This window comes from Acinonyx jubatus, chromosome B2 (assembly GCF_027475565.1).
Source record: "Acinonyx jubatus isolate Ajub_Pintada_27869175 chromosome B2, VMU_Ajub_asm_v1.0, whole genome shotgun sequence".
Classification (NCBI taxonomy): domain Eukaryota; kingdom Metazoa; phylum Chordata; class Mammalia; order Carnivora; family Felidae; genus Acinonyx; species Acinonyx jubatus.
Window position 1 is genome coordinate 87,802,844 of NC_069385.1, and position 14,479 is coordinate 87,817,322.

Here is a 14,479-nt window from a genome sequence, read left to right on the forward strand (position 1 = left end):
TTCAGGCTACCTAGTGCTATGAGACCATGGCATTCCAAGATGTATTCTGTTGTTCAGATATTAATCCATGAGATATCTTACCACCTCTACAGGAATTACGGCCTATACATTGTTGTAGGTAGCCCACCTCAACATTTGCCTTCCAGCATAAATGTGAGCGTTGTCAAGAATAATTAACCTTGAAAAAAATCATTTTACTGATTAGTTTAATACATTTGACATTTCTGGCTTTAAAGGTTTTTTTTTTCATTCCAAAGATTTATAGTTTTCAAAAGATATAAGGAATGTTACATAATACTGGTATTTTGAACACATTTTGGATAGTGAGAAATCATCACAAACAATATTGTAAATCAGAACTCATAAAAAGCACAAATTAGAACTCTTAAAAAGCCCATCTTTGAAGTAAAATACCATTAACTTCCTGAAAAAGTCTTAGGAGTTAACAGCCATCTCCCACTAAATTCTTCTTGCCCTTAATTTTTGTGCCACTCTCTTTTGTTCTCATTCTTTGTCCAGATATACCTTCACAGCCTTCATGTTTGGCTTCTTCATGCACCCTTAAAGTTATTTACCAAATTTCATTCCCTTCTGTTTTTATTTTATATTTTCTTTCTAGATAATCTCCTGTACCCTGGGCTTCCATCTATATTGTTGGATTATATCATATCATTAATATATTTATTATTTTTTCCTAAGCTTCAAATTTTACTTACCTGTTAACTAGAAATGAGTACTTCAGTTGCAACTTGAACTTCTCACTTTTCTGAGCACACCAAGCCTCCTTCTCTATTGTTTTTGTTTGTTTTGACAAATGGCACCAGCATATACCTGATTGCCTAAAGCAGGGATCAAGCAGAACTCCTTATCTCCTGTGTATACCTGACTCATCAGTCAAGTATTTGATTTCTACTTCTTAACTATCCTTCCATTTGTCCTCTCTTCTCCATTCTTACTGCCAGTCACTTTGTTATGGACTGAGTTGTGTTCCTGAAAAATTCTTGGGTTGAAGTCCTAACTTCCAGTACCTAAGAATATGAGTGTATTTGGAGATGGGGCCCTTTAAAGAGGTAAGTAAGGTGAAAAGAGGCCAGTATGTGGAGCCCCAGTTCAGTAAGCTGGTGCCTTTATGAGAAGAGGAAGAGACATCAGGGGTACACACACAGAGAGAAAAGACCATGTGAGGCCATCTGCAACCAAAAAGAAGACTCTGGAGAATCCAACCCTGCTGCACCCTGATCTTGGACTTCTAGCTTCCAGAACTGTGAAAAATAAATTTCTAATGTTTAAGCCACACAGTCTGGGGGTTTTTGTTATGACAGCACTAGCAGAGTAACACAAAGTACTTGAACTTTCTCACTGGATTTTGTGCCAAGCCCTGACTCCTTTCAGTCTTACCTTGATAATACAAATCAGATTATTCCATTACTTTGCTGTGAAAAGTTTTCATTTACTTTGGAATGAAATCCTTTTTTGTCATGTGACACGTAAAGCCTTTCTGGTATGTCTCTTACCTGACTGTCCTGCTTTCTCTGCTATCCTCACACTGATCACATGAGCCAGGTATCTCACCATTATCCAAGTGGCTGATTTCTCAGATCTCTTGTCTGTTGAACTGTTCCTTCTTCCTATGATACCCTTCCCTTCCTTTTGTCTCCTAAGAAAATCCTTATTCTTGAAATCTCCTCAGGTACTCTTTCCCTAAGTCTTTCAGGCAGTTAGATGGTCTTTACTCACATGGCACCCTGTAGAGTGTGATGTCATTTATTGCTTTCATGTGTGCTGCCTCTGGAAGGTAAGTCCTTGAACACCTGTCTGGGTTTTCAAGTTCATCCCTGGTGCCTAGAATAGTTCCTTGCACTTGGAAGGCACTCAGTTGACAGGCAAATTTGCTAGTTAGAATCTTTAAGTCTGAATACATGATTTAAGCCTATATAAACCATTGGGTTAAGGGGAATGTATGTTTGGCCTACTTTTAAGATTTATTTTGCTTTATTATGAAAATATTGCCCTATTTGTCTTGAATACTAAATATACATTTTGTTACTGCTAGGATTAGTTTCTGTTATTATTTATGTCAGAGCAACTCTTAGCTTTTCATTTGGCTAGTTCTATTTTTTAAATATGTTTTTTTTTTCTTAGATTCTATACATTTGCTTCTTGACTATTTAGAAGTTTACTTTAACAAAGTTTCCCCCGACCCCTCAGTCATGGAATGGCTTTAACTTTATATTTTATGATGCTGATTGGAGTTTTGTGACTTCACTAATGAAGGACATAGTTTCTCTGAAGTCCTCTGAAAATGCCTAACTTAGAGATCATCCCTAGTGATGGCTTTCTAAAAAGCCAAGGCCCTCTTATTCCATGCAAACTTCAAACAAGTAATTAATTTGTTCAGACATGCAGCGGGGAACTGGCAAAATGAGGACCCTGGAACTGACTTCTGTCACAGTGCCACTATGCCAAAGGCAATAAAAATGCATATTCTTTTTTTTTTTTTTTTTTTAAGTAAAAGGGAAAGAAAAGTAGGAGCTCCAGGAAAACAACATGGAGTACAAGAATGCTTAAAGTATACTGCTGAACTTTTCAGTGAATATACATAGTTACAGTAATATACTGTTTTAGAATTAATCCATAGAGCACAGTAGACATTGATTACGGTGCTGAATGTAAATATCAACCTTGACACTGTAAAAAGACAGCTGTTAAAAATTGGAAGATTGAAAGGAGGTGGAAGAAGACCTAAGAGGAGAGGGCATTTATATCCTTACTTCACAGGAGATTGGTGAGGGGTGGAGGATGTGAAGAAAGGAGAGAGACTGATAGAGGAGGCAGAGAAGAAAGAAAAAAAAAAGTTATAAAGGTAACCAACAAAGCATCATAAAAACTAATAACTTGGGGGTTGAGGGAAGAAAAGAAAGCAAGGAGAAATGGTCTCAAGCAGGCAAAGTTCTTTTTTACCATGGAAAGTCAGTAGATGTTTAAGATGGATAAACTTAGAAATAGCAATATGTTAAAATGTAACAAAATAAAAGATTAAAACAATGAGGTATTATTTAAAAGAAATCTTATCAGAAGATAAAACAATCATTGCAATTATACGTAAATATATCTTTGAATTTCCTGGCAGCAAAGACAAAAAGACTATGTGGATGATGAAGTTTTTACACCGGATAAAAGGAAGCACTTAATTTTTCCTGGAGTTAATTTTTTCTGGCACCAGAATTTAGAAGGAAGTTACATTGTGAATTCTTACGTAAAGAATGTTAACAATGAACAAATGTCTTTGCTAAAATTTAAATAGGAAGGCCTATTCAAGGAGACAATTTGGGATCAACAGAAGGAAATATAGTGGGCTATCAGTCAGCCTCACAATGAATTAGCAATATATGCACATCATTTATTCATTCCACTCAGTAACTATCCAAGCTCCTACATATACCAGGTGTTGGATGACAGCTGCTGATTTTCTAGGATTAAAGAAGAGAGTCCCTATCTTTTCAGAACTTGGTCTGGGAATTTGTAGCTAGCTGAGTGGTTCTTGGCAGTAACTGGACCTTATCAATATTTACTAAAGTTATATGTATCTGATACCATGAATACATTTTTAAAAATCACTTTTGTCAGGTTAGAATTACAATGGAAAACACTCCGGTAACTGTAATGGTCACATCTCCAAATCACAACGTATCCTCTCTTCATGTAATCATCAGAAGGCTACTTGTGCATGGAACTGAAGTGGTGTGAGGTAAGTACTTTTAAGGGGCATTTCAGGTATTTGGTGTTGCTTGATTAAGTACCCTTTTTTTCAGCAGAGACCACTTCCAAAGTGACTGGGTTGCTCAGTTTGTCAGATTGTTGTGCTGCCTAGGACACAGGCCTAGACACATACCACTGTGTTTAACTGAATTTCAGTTGACACATTATCCTAGAACCACCCATAATCTTCAATTGTGATTTTACAGGGCATGTCCAAACTTTCTTCTCAGAACAAAGCCAATAAGAAAATATTAAGTCATAATTTAAGGATAATTCTGTGGAGAAGTAAGCTGGTATAGTCAGGGATATAGCTTTCTGTATGTTTCCCTCATTGGCTTTTATTTGCTTCAGCTCTACATTGAAGCTGCTGGATGGTACTCAAATCAATGTTGAGCTCCTTGACAGGTATATAAAGCGATGTCTTCTGTACATTTTTGATAGCAGATGCGCAGGCAACAAAGTTAATACTTGGAGAAATTAGGGAGAACTTAGAGCTGTTTCATTTCCACATCAAGAGCTAGGGTATTTGTAGGCCAAGACAAAATGTGTATCTAAAATAAATGATTGTCATGTTTGTACAAAGTTCATTCAATGTCTACCCAACTAGTGGTTACCATATGCCAGAAGCTATTGTGGACCTTATTTTAATATTTAATGAAAAGCCCCATCATATTTGGTAATATCCAATGTCCTCACCAGTTCTAGTTCCTCTTTCTACTATACTCATTGAAATTTTAAAGACCTCAGGGGTATGTGTGTGTGTGTAAATATTTATACGAACATGAACAAAATCTCATTGGATGTAAGGGAAGTAAAAGAATAAGGGAAATGTAATGTTTATTTTTGATGTATACAAGAACTCAAGTGCTGACAAAACTATAATCAAGTCTGAAAAGTCTTCTGTAATGGACATACTTAGTCATTAACACTAACCACTATTTTTGGCCTCATATGTATCAGCAGCTGCTATAAACAGGAGATGCATAAATGAAGAAACAAAATGGTACCTATTCTCAAAAGGTGTTTAGAAACCATGGAGCAAATAAATTCAAAAATAGAAAATTAACAAATGCTATAAAAGATGTATTGCAGAATATAGTGAAGCTAAGAGGGATAACTTTTAAAGCTTAGGGAAAGCCTAAGACATGAGGCAAGCAAATATTAACAATTACAGGCAATGAATAATCCAAGCAGAAAGAAACTAGCTTCTATTTAGTGAGCCCATCCTGGCCTTAGTGGCAAAGAAGTAACCTAGAGGAAAGTCCTGAATGAGCCGAGTGGGTGGGAAGCAGGGCTGCATAAGAGTTGAGATGGACCAGTAACCCAGGAGCAGAAAGGGTAGGGCCTGTCTCACCAGTACCAGCATGTGGTACTCTGTAACCAAATGTCTTCTCAAAATTAATCTCCGTCCTGGGAAAAAGAAGGGAATCCCAGATTGACATTAACTTTCAACTCCCTAGGTAGAATGAGAAATAGTAAGTTGTTATAGAAATAAATTCTATTTCTTGTACTTCTGAGTTTGCCAAAGCTAAATACACTCAGTAGTAAACATTTTGATGTAACTGCTACTTAATTCTGTAAATTAGTTACTTCAGTAGTGGACTAGAGAAAACGATCTCATATTTACACTGGGTGAGAAAAACCTCTTTAGATTGTACCTGCCCTTTCAGTGTTTGATTACTCCAGGGATTGGCAAGCTTTTTCTACAAAGGACCAGATAGTATATATTTTAAGCTTTGCAGAGCTATATAAGGGCTCTATCATACACATTTTTATACATTTTTATAACTTAAATGTAAAAAAAATTTTTCTCTTGGATTGGTAGTTGTAGTTTGCCAATCTTTAAAAAAAAATTTTTTTTTACATTTATTTATTTTTGAGAGACAGAGAGACAGAGCACAAGTGGGGGAGGGGCAGAGAGAGAAGGAGACAGAATCTAAAGCAGGCTTCAGGCTCCCAGCTGACAGCACAGAGCCCGACGTGGGGCTCGAACTCACAAACCGCGAGATCATGACCTGAGCCAAAGTCGGACGCTCAACCGACTGAGACACCCAGGCACCCCATAGTTTGCCAATCTTTAATTACTCAATCATTTTGCTTAAGGTAGTTTTGCTAAACAAAGAAAAGTTGGCTAATGACATCAAAATATAAAATTACAGAAGGGGGATTGTTAACATATATGAAAAGAACTTTTTCAAATTCCTTTAGCATGTTGTTTTATAGCTTTGTTTTTTAATGAATAAACTTTTATTCTGAGGTGATAAAACTTGTAAAAGAATTCAAACGATCTGAGGTTGTGATTGACCGAGAGAGAGAAAATATATCTCCAAAACTATTTGTCCAGGGACCTGTTTGACCCATATCTTCTTCTATGGAGCCCAGTAGGAGAAATGATGGACAAAATGATCTGTAAGGTACCTTATGCTTCTAATATTTGTGTACTATTTCTGTCTTGGTCATAGAGAATTATAAGTGTGACTCCAGGGTTGAAAATTGTGAGTGCTAGTAATTTTTGTCTGTGACACACTTTCCTCGTTTATAAAATTGGGATGATAATACTATTCCCTCCATAAGATTATTGGAGGCAATAAGTTAGTATGAAATGCTTAGTATAGTGCTTTTTAGGTGGTAAATTCTCAATATTTATTAAATATTGTTATTTCTTTTTTTTTAATTTTTTAATGTTTATTTTTAAAAGAGTGCGAGTGGGGGAGGGGCAGAGAGCGAGGTAGACACAGAATCTGAAACAGGCTCCACGGTCTGAGCTGTCAGCACAGACCCGATGCAGGGCTTGAACTCACGAACCGTGAGATCATGACGTGAGCAGAAGTTGGACACTTCACCGACAGAACCACCCAGGTGCCCCAACTATTTTATTTCTAAGATAGCTTTCCTTTATTTCATAATACTCTTCAATTATCAAGTCTCCACACACTTTATGTTTAAGAAATAATCCTGTATCTCAACCTGTAGGTTCCAGTACCTAATAGATTCAAAAACAAGTGTTGAATTGTATTATGAAAGCTTAGAGTGTAAGAAACCCTAGAGAGTAAATATTTTTGAGACTTAAAAAAACTTTTGTAATGTAAATCATCACTATGAACGACTCTATTTTTTAGAGATCTTATTTTCTTCAAATTTTATTTCAAAACTCCCAATAATGAAATGCAAGAGTACAACATCCCAGTTATTTCAAGCATGGTGGCGGCGCATTGTGGTTAGAGCACTAATTATGAAGCACAAGCCATTGTGTTCCACCTTCTTCACATTGCTCCCTTGCTGGGTTGGTTTGAAAAGACTACATTACAGCCTTTGTCTTCTAGGTTTTTGTTTTTCTGTTTACTTAAATGTAAAAAGTGAAAAATTTTCTCTTCAGTTCTTCATGGGAACATTGTGAATTCAAAAATAACACTTGTAAAGCTTTTTTTCTTTTAAAGTGAATAAAATATTGTATGCATATCATCATTGTGAGGTACAAAACCAAAGTAAAATTAAATGAAACATTTGCTGTCACTTTAGAGGCTGGACTTTGTAATTTATTACATAAGTTTCTGTTTCCTCATACACCTCCAACAAGCTTGCTTCTGTCAACAATGGTTAAAGTAGAAAAGACAGACCTGAGTCAAGATCCAACCTGAATTATTCAGTAGCTTGGTGAACTTGGGCAAATTATTTTGCTTCTATAAGCCTATTTCTTCATCTGTAAAATGGGCTCACATACCTAACCTGCTGAGTTATCAAAAGGATTCACATCACCCAGAATATAGTAGGCACTCGATATCACCAAGGACTGATATACATACCTACAGCCTTAGGAAGGCACAGGGTTTTAAACCTAAAATTAATTTGAATACTTCTGGGTGTGGGGCGCGTGGGTGGCTCAGTCAACTGGTTAAGCATCTGACTTCTGATCAGGTCATGATTTCACTGTTCATGAGTTCAGCCCAACGTAGGGCTCTGTGCTGACAGCTCAGAGCCTGGAGCCTGCTTCAGATTCTGTGTCTCCCTTTCTCTCTGCCTCTCCCCTACTCACACTCTGTGTCTCTCTCAAAAATAAATAAACATAAAAAAAATACTTTTGGGTGATGCATATAATCTCCAATTGGCCACACTTTCAACCCAATAGCATCACATATGCAAATACATGCTCCAAGAAGTCTTTTGAGTTTGGCCCTGGACCCTGGCTTCTTTGCCTAGAGTTCAAATGGATAGGCTTTCCAAAGGAGCAGTTGAATGAAAAACACAGATTTCTTTCCCCATTCATTTACTAACATTTCCTGTGGGCTGCCAGTGAACAGAAGTGGAGAGCTACAAAGATGTATAAAGCATAGTCCCGGTCCAAGGAGCTTTTCCATTCAGAAATAGTTTTTTTTTTTTCTTTCTGAAATTTGGAATTAAAATTAGGTAGTATATCATGCATGACCAGCGTAAATGAGTGTGGTGATATTTAAAGACATGTAAATATAGTGAATTATTTTTCTGTCTTACCTTTATGTCTTCTTAGTCTTAATCTTTTCCTAAAGCTTTAAAAACTGAACCTCTAATTTTTCATCCATGTTACTTCAGGTGTCAATTTTTGGTATAAAAATACAATTTCACACCATCAAAGATGAATGACCCCCAGGAGTATTTCTCAATGTGGTAACTGTCTTTTATCTCAACCTCTTCTATTTAGTTGTTGAAGTAATCTCCTCAGAGGATTTTGTGTTTCTCCCTTTCAAAACTATCTTTCTCTTCTCTTTAGTTTGACAGAAAAAGAAGAAATTTCAATTGTAGAGGCTCCACATTTCCCAGCATGACTCTATTTTTCTACTCAGGAAAAGTGATTTCTCACCTTTTCTGTCACAGTCAACTCTTTCTCCTGAATTTCTTTATAGCTTTTGCAAATTTTTGCCTTGATCCAAGTTGTTTATATGTAAAAGGGTCATCATTTCCTTCAGTATATATTAAAATAACTTTGAAAAATGCATCTAAACAACTCAACATATTTCAAAGCTAGATATGAATTTGTTCCTTTACTATAAATTTTTAAATGAAGTCATCAAAAACCAAACAAAAAAACGGGGTTTGCTCTCACAACATAAAAATCACAGCAACATCAAAGTTATGCTTTCTGTTCTGACTGTCCTTTTGAAATAGAGATATAAATATCATATTTGTAAGACTAAGCATTTTTAGAATCATTAAAGGAAAGTGAAATAATTGGAATCTATAGATTTCTAGATGACCCCGCAAAAGAGAGAGTAGGGCCAAGGGGAATGCCTTGGGTGTAGCCTCAGGAACCCCCCCAGAGGGCTTTCCAGTTCTGCATAGCCATTTACAATAACTCTCCCAAAAGCTTGAGTAATATTTCATGAGGAGAACGAGTAACCGTGCTTGGTTGTTCTCCTCAGACACGGTTTTTGTGTAGCCCTCTGTCTCAGTCTCCGTCTTTCTGATTTCCATCCAGTCTCAGCATATCACCCACACCTTTTGTTTGATGCTGCTCAGCAATTTTTCTTGATCTCTTGTTTTGCTGGAACAGCCCAGTCCCCAGAGAAGCCCACCAACCTGAAAGTACAGGACTTAGGAATCTGGCAGATCCTGGGCTTGTATTTGGCTCAGTCGCTCATTAACTGTGATCTGGGGCAGCTTGCTGTGAGAATTAGTAATACCATATGTAAAGTGCCTAGTGTGATACGTGACTTTTAGTAGGCATTCAATAAAAGATAGTTGCTGTTATTTTACACACTGGTGTTCCTGCAAACAGAAGCTACTACCCGTCTCTCTGTCTTAATAGCTGGAATGGTGGCTTGCTAAATTGATTCCATCCATTTATGTTCCCCCCATTGGGAATGTTTAGGCACATAGGCATGTAGCAGATGTTTTCTGTGAAAAGGAATTGTGTGATTATTTCAAAAATTCTATGATTTTTGAAAATGTTGGGACCTTACTGTTTTGTTCAACCTTCAGTTAATAGATACTGAGGAGGTGTGGCTGTGGCTATGTTAACATTTCAAGATAAATCTTTCTTTACATTTACAGCAGCATTCCTATGACATTATTTGCCTAAGAGCAGTAATTATTATAAGGAGTCATGATGACTTACCAAATGCAAAGCTCTTTCAAGCAGAAACATGTTGTGAACTTTTACTGTATGCCAGACTCCAGGCGATGCTGAGATTACAAAGACAAATACAACCTGCAAGACAAAATCCTTCCACACCTTTGAGGAAGTCACATTTCATAAATGGGCTTACTCATGAGTTCTCACAAAAGCAAATTGTATGACTGAATGACAGTGTGTGAGGCCAATAATATCACCAGCCCTCATCAGCAAGACTTCTGTCTACCTTTGGCTGGTACAGACATTGTTTCCAAAATCCTTCAGCATCTTCTCCACAGATAATTTGTGACCTTTGCTACAAAGAAGTTCTTTATCTGATTGTAAGCCACTTGATCTATAATGGCGTGTTCCAGCAATCAACATGCATTCTAGAATCCATCTTGTATAGCATATGTGTGTACCTCTGTTTAAACTCTTAACCGTACTCAACAAACTAGTAATTGTTATACTCCTTGATGGGGTTTTGGGTGATGGTGAGGTTTGGAGCTGATGGCCAAGAAAGAATTCTTGAAGACATCTTTGGTGCAAAACAGGTGATTTTATTAAAGCACAGGGACAGAACGTGTGGGCAGAAAAAGCTGCACTGGGATTGTGATGGTGAATTGATTGTATACCCTCAGGTTGGGAGGGGGTTAGGGACACGTAAGTCTCTAAGGAGTTTTGGAAGCAAGGTTTTCAGGACCTTGAGGGGCTAGCTGTCATTAGGAAAATGCCATTTATTACCATTTAGTAAAACGTTAGTCATGAGAACTTTCAGATGTGTATTGGGGGGCCATAAGCTTGGAGTATGATTGCCAGCTTATATATTGGGGGAGTTGAGATAAAGAAAGTTTCCAAAAGAATTTTTATACGTTAAAGTAGACTTACAGGATCCTGGGGGGGGGGGGGTCAGGGTAATGTTTGCACCTAGCAAAGTGTTATCATCGAGACAGCTGAGCTCCTAGAGGGAGGCCGCTCTGCCTGTTTCAAGGACTTGTCAATGGGCTGTAGGCAGTAAGGGAATTTAATTTTACATTTGCCTTTGTTTCCCAGACCACCATGGCAATTACTTAAACCCCTTTACATTTTGGTGAGGATGATATTTGGACTCCAAGAAACAGAGTCTACAGGTGTCTGGAGATTATGCTATGGATAAGATTGCCTTTTTCTTGCAGTAAACTGAAGGAGACTCCAGTCCTGCATGACTGTAATCTCTATCAGTCAACCATTTGCTTTCTTTTCTTTCCCCTGTTCTTGGGCAGCCAGGAGTGTCTGAGGAATATCACATATATCCCACATGGGGTGGTGGGGTGCTGTTAGCCTGTACTTTGCCCTCAGCTTGCTTTATGCTCCCTCATCACTTCTCATCATTTTTTTTTTTTTTTTTTTCTGGCCAGAATACCAACTGTGGCTGTTGGTATTCAGTATACCAGTGATACTACCTCACTGGTAATCAAGCATGAAAGACATCAGGATTTTTACAGATAAATTAAAGGTGAGGATCTTTTAAATACAAAAAGCTTAAGGTAAACACCCTGCCAAAAGTAAAGGTTTAGGAAATATTAATGCTGGGCTTTGATTTATAATGTTGAGATTTTAAAAATAAATATTAACAGACATGTAAATAGATTCTTTCATACCAGAGAGAAGCAGGCCACTCCATCCATGTACCTGTAGAAATTAGAAACAGTGCTATGACCCTCTGTGTTCCTCTCTCTCTGATGTTCCTCAAACCCTAAGGCTTTGTGATTTGGGTTCAGTGTAGTTTGTACTTTATTGTAAACAATGCAAAAAAATATTAATCAAATCCACTTTTTAAAAACACACTTTTCACCTAAGTGTTCAATCTTATATTTCCATTCTTTTAGATTCAGAATATTCCTTCATTTTTGAAAGGAAAACATCCTGTTTAACAGCAAAAAGTATCAGTGTGGAAAATATAGCTTAGTTTCAGAAATTCACTATGGACACAACTTTATGGGAGTTTATTTTAAGCTGTACATGAGGATGAATCTGGTGTACACATTAGCATCAGTTTTATACTTTTGACTTAAAAAGTAATACAATCTTACCAACTTGGATAATTGTCTTCCATGCCAAATTTCTTGTACTATGTCCGTACTTTTGGAAAAAATGTCAGGATTCATTGGTATGGTGAAACTCGTTATTGCTATGATTTTTCTTGCTTTAAATATCTTTAAATTTTTACTTTTTATACATGGGTTTTTATGAAGTTTATAATATTAAAAACTAACTTACATTTACAAGGCAAAAGAGGCTGCCTTTGTGATAGCTTATTTGGTGTTCTGGCTTCGTATTTCTCAAAGTTTGGCTCCCATACCAGAAGCATCAACATCATAAGAAAGTGATGAGAAAGGGAGACTCTAATGGACATGATTTGTCCAGATGGTACCCTGAAAAGACCTCCACAGTTCCCACGTTTCCAGAGAAGTCTTTCCCTTGTCTCTTCTGTTGTCTCCAGCACAGTGTTTTCGCTCAGTATTTTAGACTGTTTTTATTTTTCAGGCTGGTAAACCTGTTCTCAGGTGTGACCATCTTAATTTTTAGTTTGTCTATTGAAATTTTGAACTACTAATTATACATATGTACTATATAATATTACATAATTTTAATTAAATTTTAGTTTATATTTATATAATATATTTCATATATTTACTTTATGTATTATATATATAACTTACATAACATATAGTATAAATTTATATTAAAATTTATAGTAAGTTTAAATCATATGCAACATAAAATAATTTAATTAAATAATGTATACATATTTTTCCTTAAAAATCTATTTTTGTGCTCTAATGTCATCTCTTTAAGATTTATTTTTAATTCTCTTGTATCTTCACTTCTTCCTCAAAGAGAATGCTTTGTTCTATTTTTTTTATTAACGGGTAATTAACATACAAATCATATTACTTTCAGGTGTACAACATACTGATTTGACAATTCTATACATTGCTCAGTGCTTATCACAATGATAAATATGGTCACCATACAACATTATTAATATATTATTGGCTATATTCCCAATACTGTACTTTTCATCTGTGTGACTTGTTTATTTTATAAATTGAAGTTTGTACCTCTTAATCTCCTTTTTCTATTTTACCCATTCCCCCACCCACCTCCCCTCTGGCAATCAACAGTTTGTTCTCTGGATTTAAAATATGCTTTATTCTCTATGATCAGTTCAGCCTTCCTTTTCTGAGGTTACACAGTCCCCTGAAGTGTATTCTGATTTTGCTTTGCTTGCTCATGTTATGTTTCTTCACTATTCAGATTGCTTTGTACCTTCCATCACTGTCCCCACCGCTGAATAAACTGACCAATCATTACCAGTTCTAGGAGGGAGGAATTCTCTGTCAACAGGGGCAGAAAAGGGAGCAAATAAGCCCATCAGGTGGTTCCTCAGCTTCCCCTCAACCAAGACTGTTAAGATGTGGCAAGCCCTCATAAGACCAAAGGTAGCAAGCAAGCAAATTTATTGCCACGCTGCATCTTGTGCCCCCTCGGGTAACCACAGAAACACCAACATGCTTAAGTCCTAGACAATAGACAAATGCATCCATTTCCTTCAATGCCCCCCAGTAGTAGAATGGCAGGGTCTATAGTAATGTCTGTTCAGCTGTTTAAGAAGCAATCAATCCATTTTCCAAAGTGACTGCACCATTTTCATTCCCACCAATAGCACATGACAGTTCAGTGTCTTCTCCATTCTTACCAATGCTTCATATGGTCCATCATTTTAGTTTTAGCTATTTTTTTTAAGTTTATTTATTTTGAGAGAGATATAGAACCAGTGGGGAAGGGGCAAAGAAAGAGGGGGACGGAAGTGCCAAAGCAAACTCATGCTGGCAGCAGAGAGCCCGATGCGGGGCTCGAACTCATGCAAGATCATGACCTCAGCCGAAGTTGGACACTTAACTGACTGAGCTACCCAGGCGTCCCAGTTTTGGCTATTTTTAATACTTCTGTGGTAAGTTGATTCATTTGTCTTGGGCAGAAAAATGAATTGATTTACACACACAAAAACTTGTGTGCAAATGTTTTTAGCAGCCTTATCAGTGATAGCCAAAACCAGACTTCAAGATGCCACTCAGGAACTTTCCAAGATGATGGAAGCATTTCATACCTTGATTGAGGTGTTAGGTACAAGGGTGTGTATATGCATCAAAGTCATTTAATTAGACATTGAAGATCTGTGTATCTCGCAGATGAAAGTTTCATTTTAAAAATATTTATAAAATTTAGGGGCACCTGGGTTGCTTAATTGGTTGAGTGTTGGACTTCAACTCAGGTCAGGTCATGATCTCATGGTTTGTTAGAGCCCCACATCTGTCTTGCTGCTGTCAGCCTGTCAGCGCAGAGCCTGCTTTGGATCTTCTGTCCTCCTCCCTCTGCCCTTCCCCTGCTTGCGCTCTCCCCCAAATAAATAAAAATATAAATAAATAAATTAATTAATAATAAAATTTAGAATAATAAAAAAGTTTTTTTAAAAGGAAATAAATTAGAACTATGCCAAATGATTTGTTGAGATATGTACAACCAATAAGGAAATAAATAAATGTATAATATCTCCTATAAAACAAACGTTACAAAAATTCTGTAGATTAC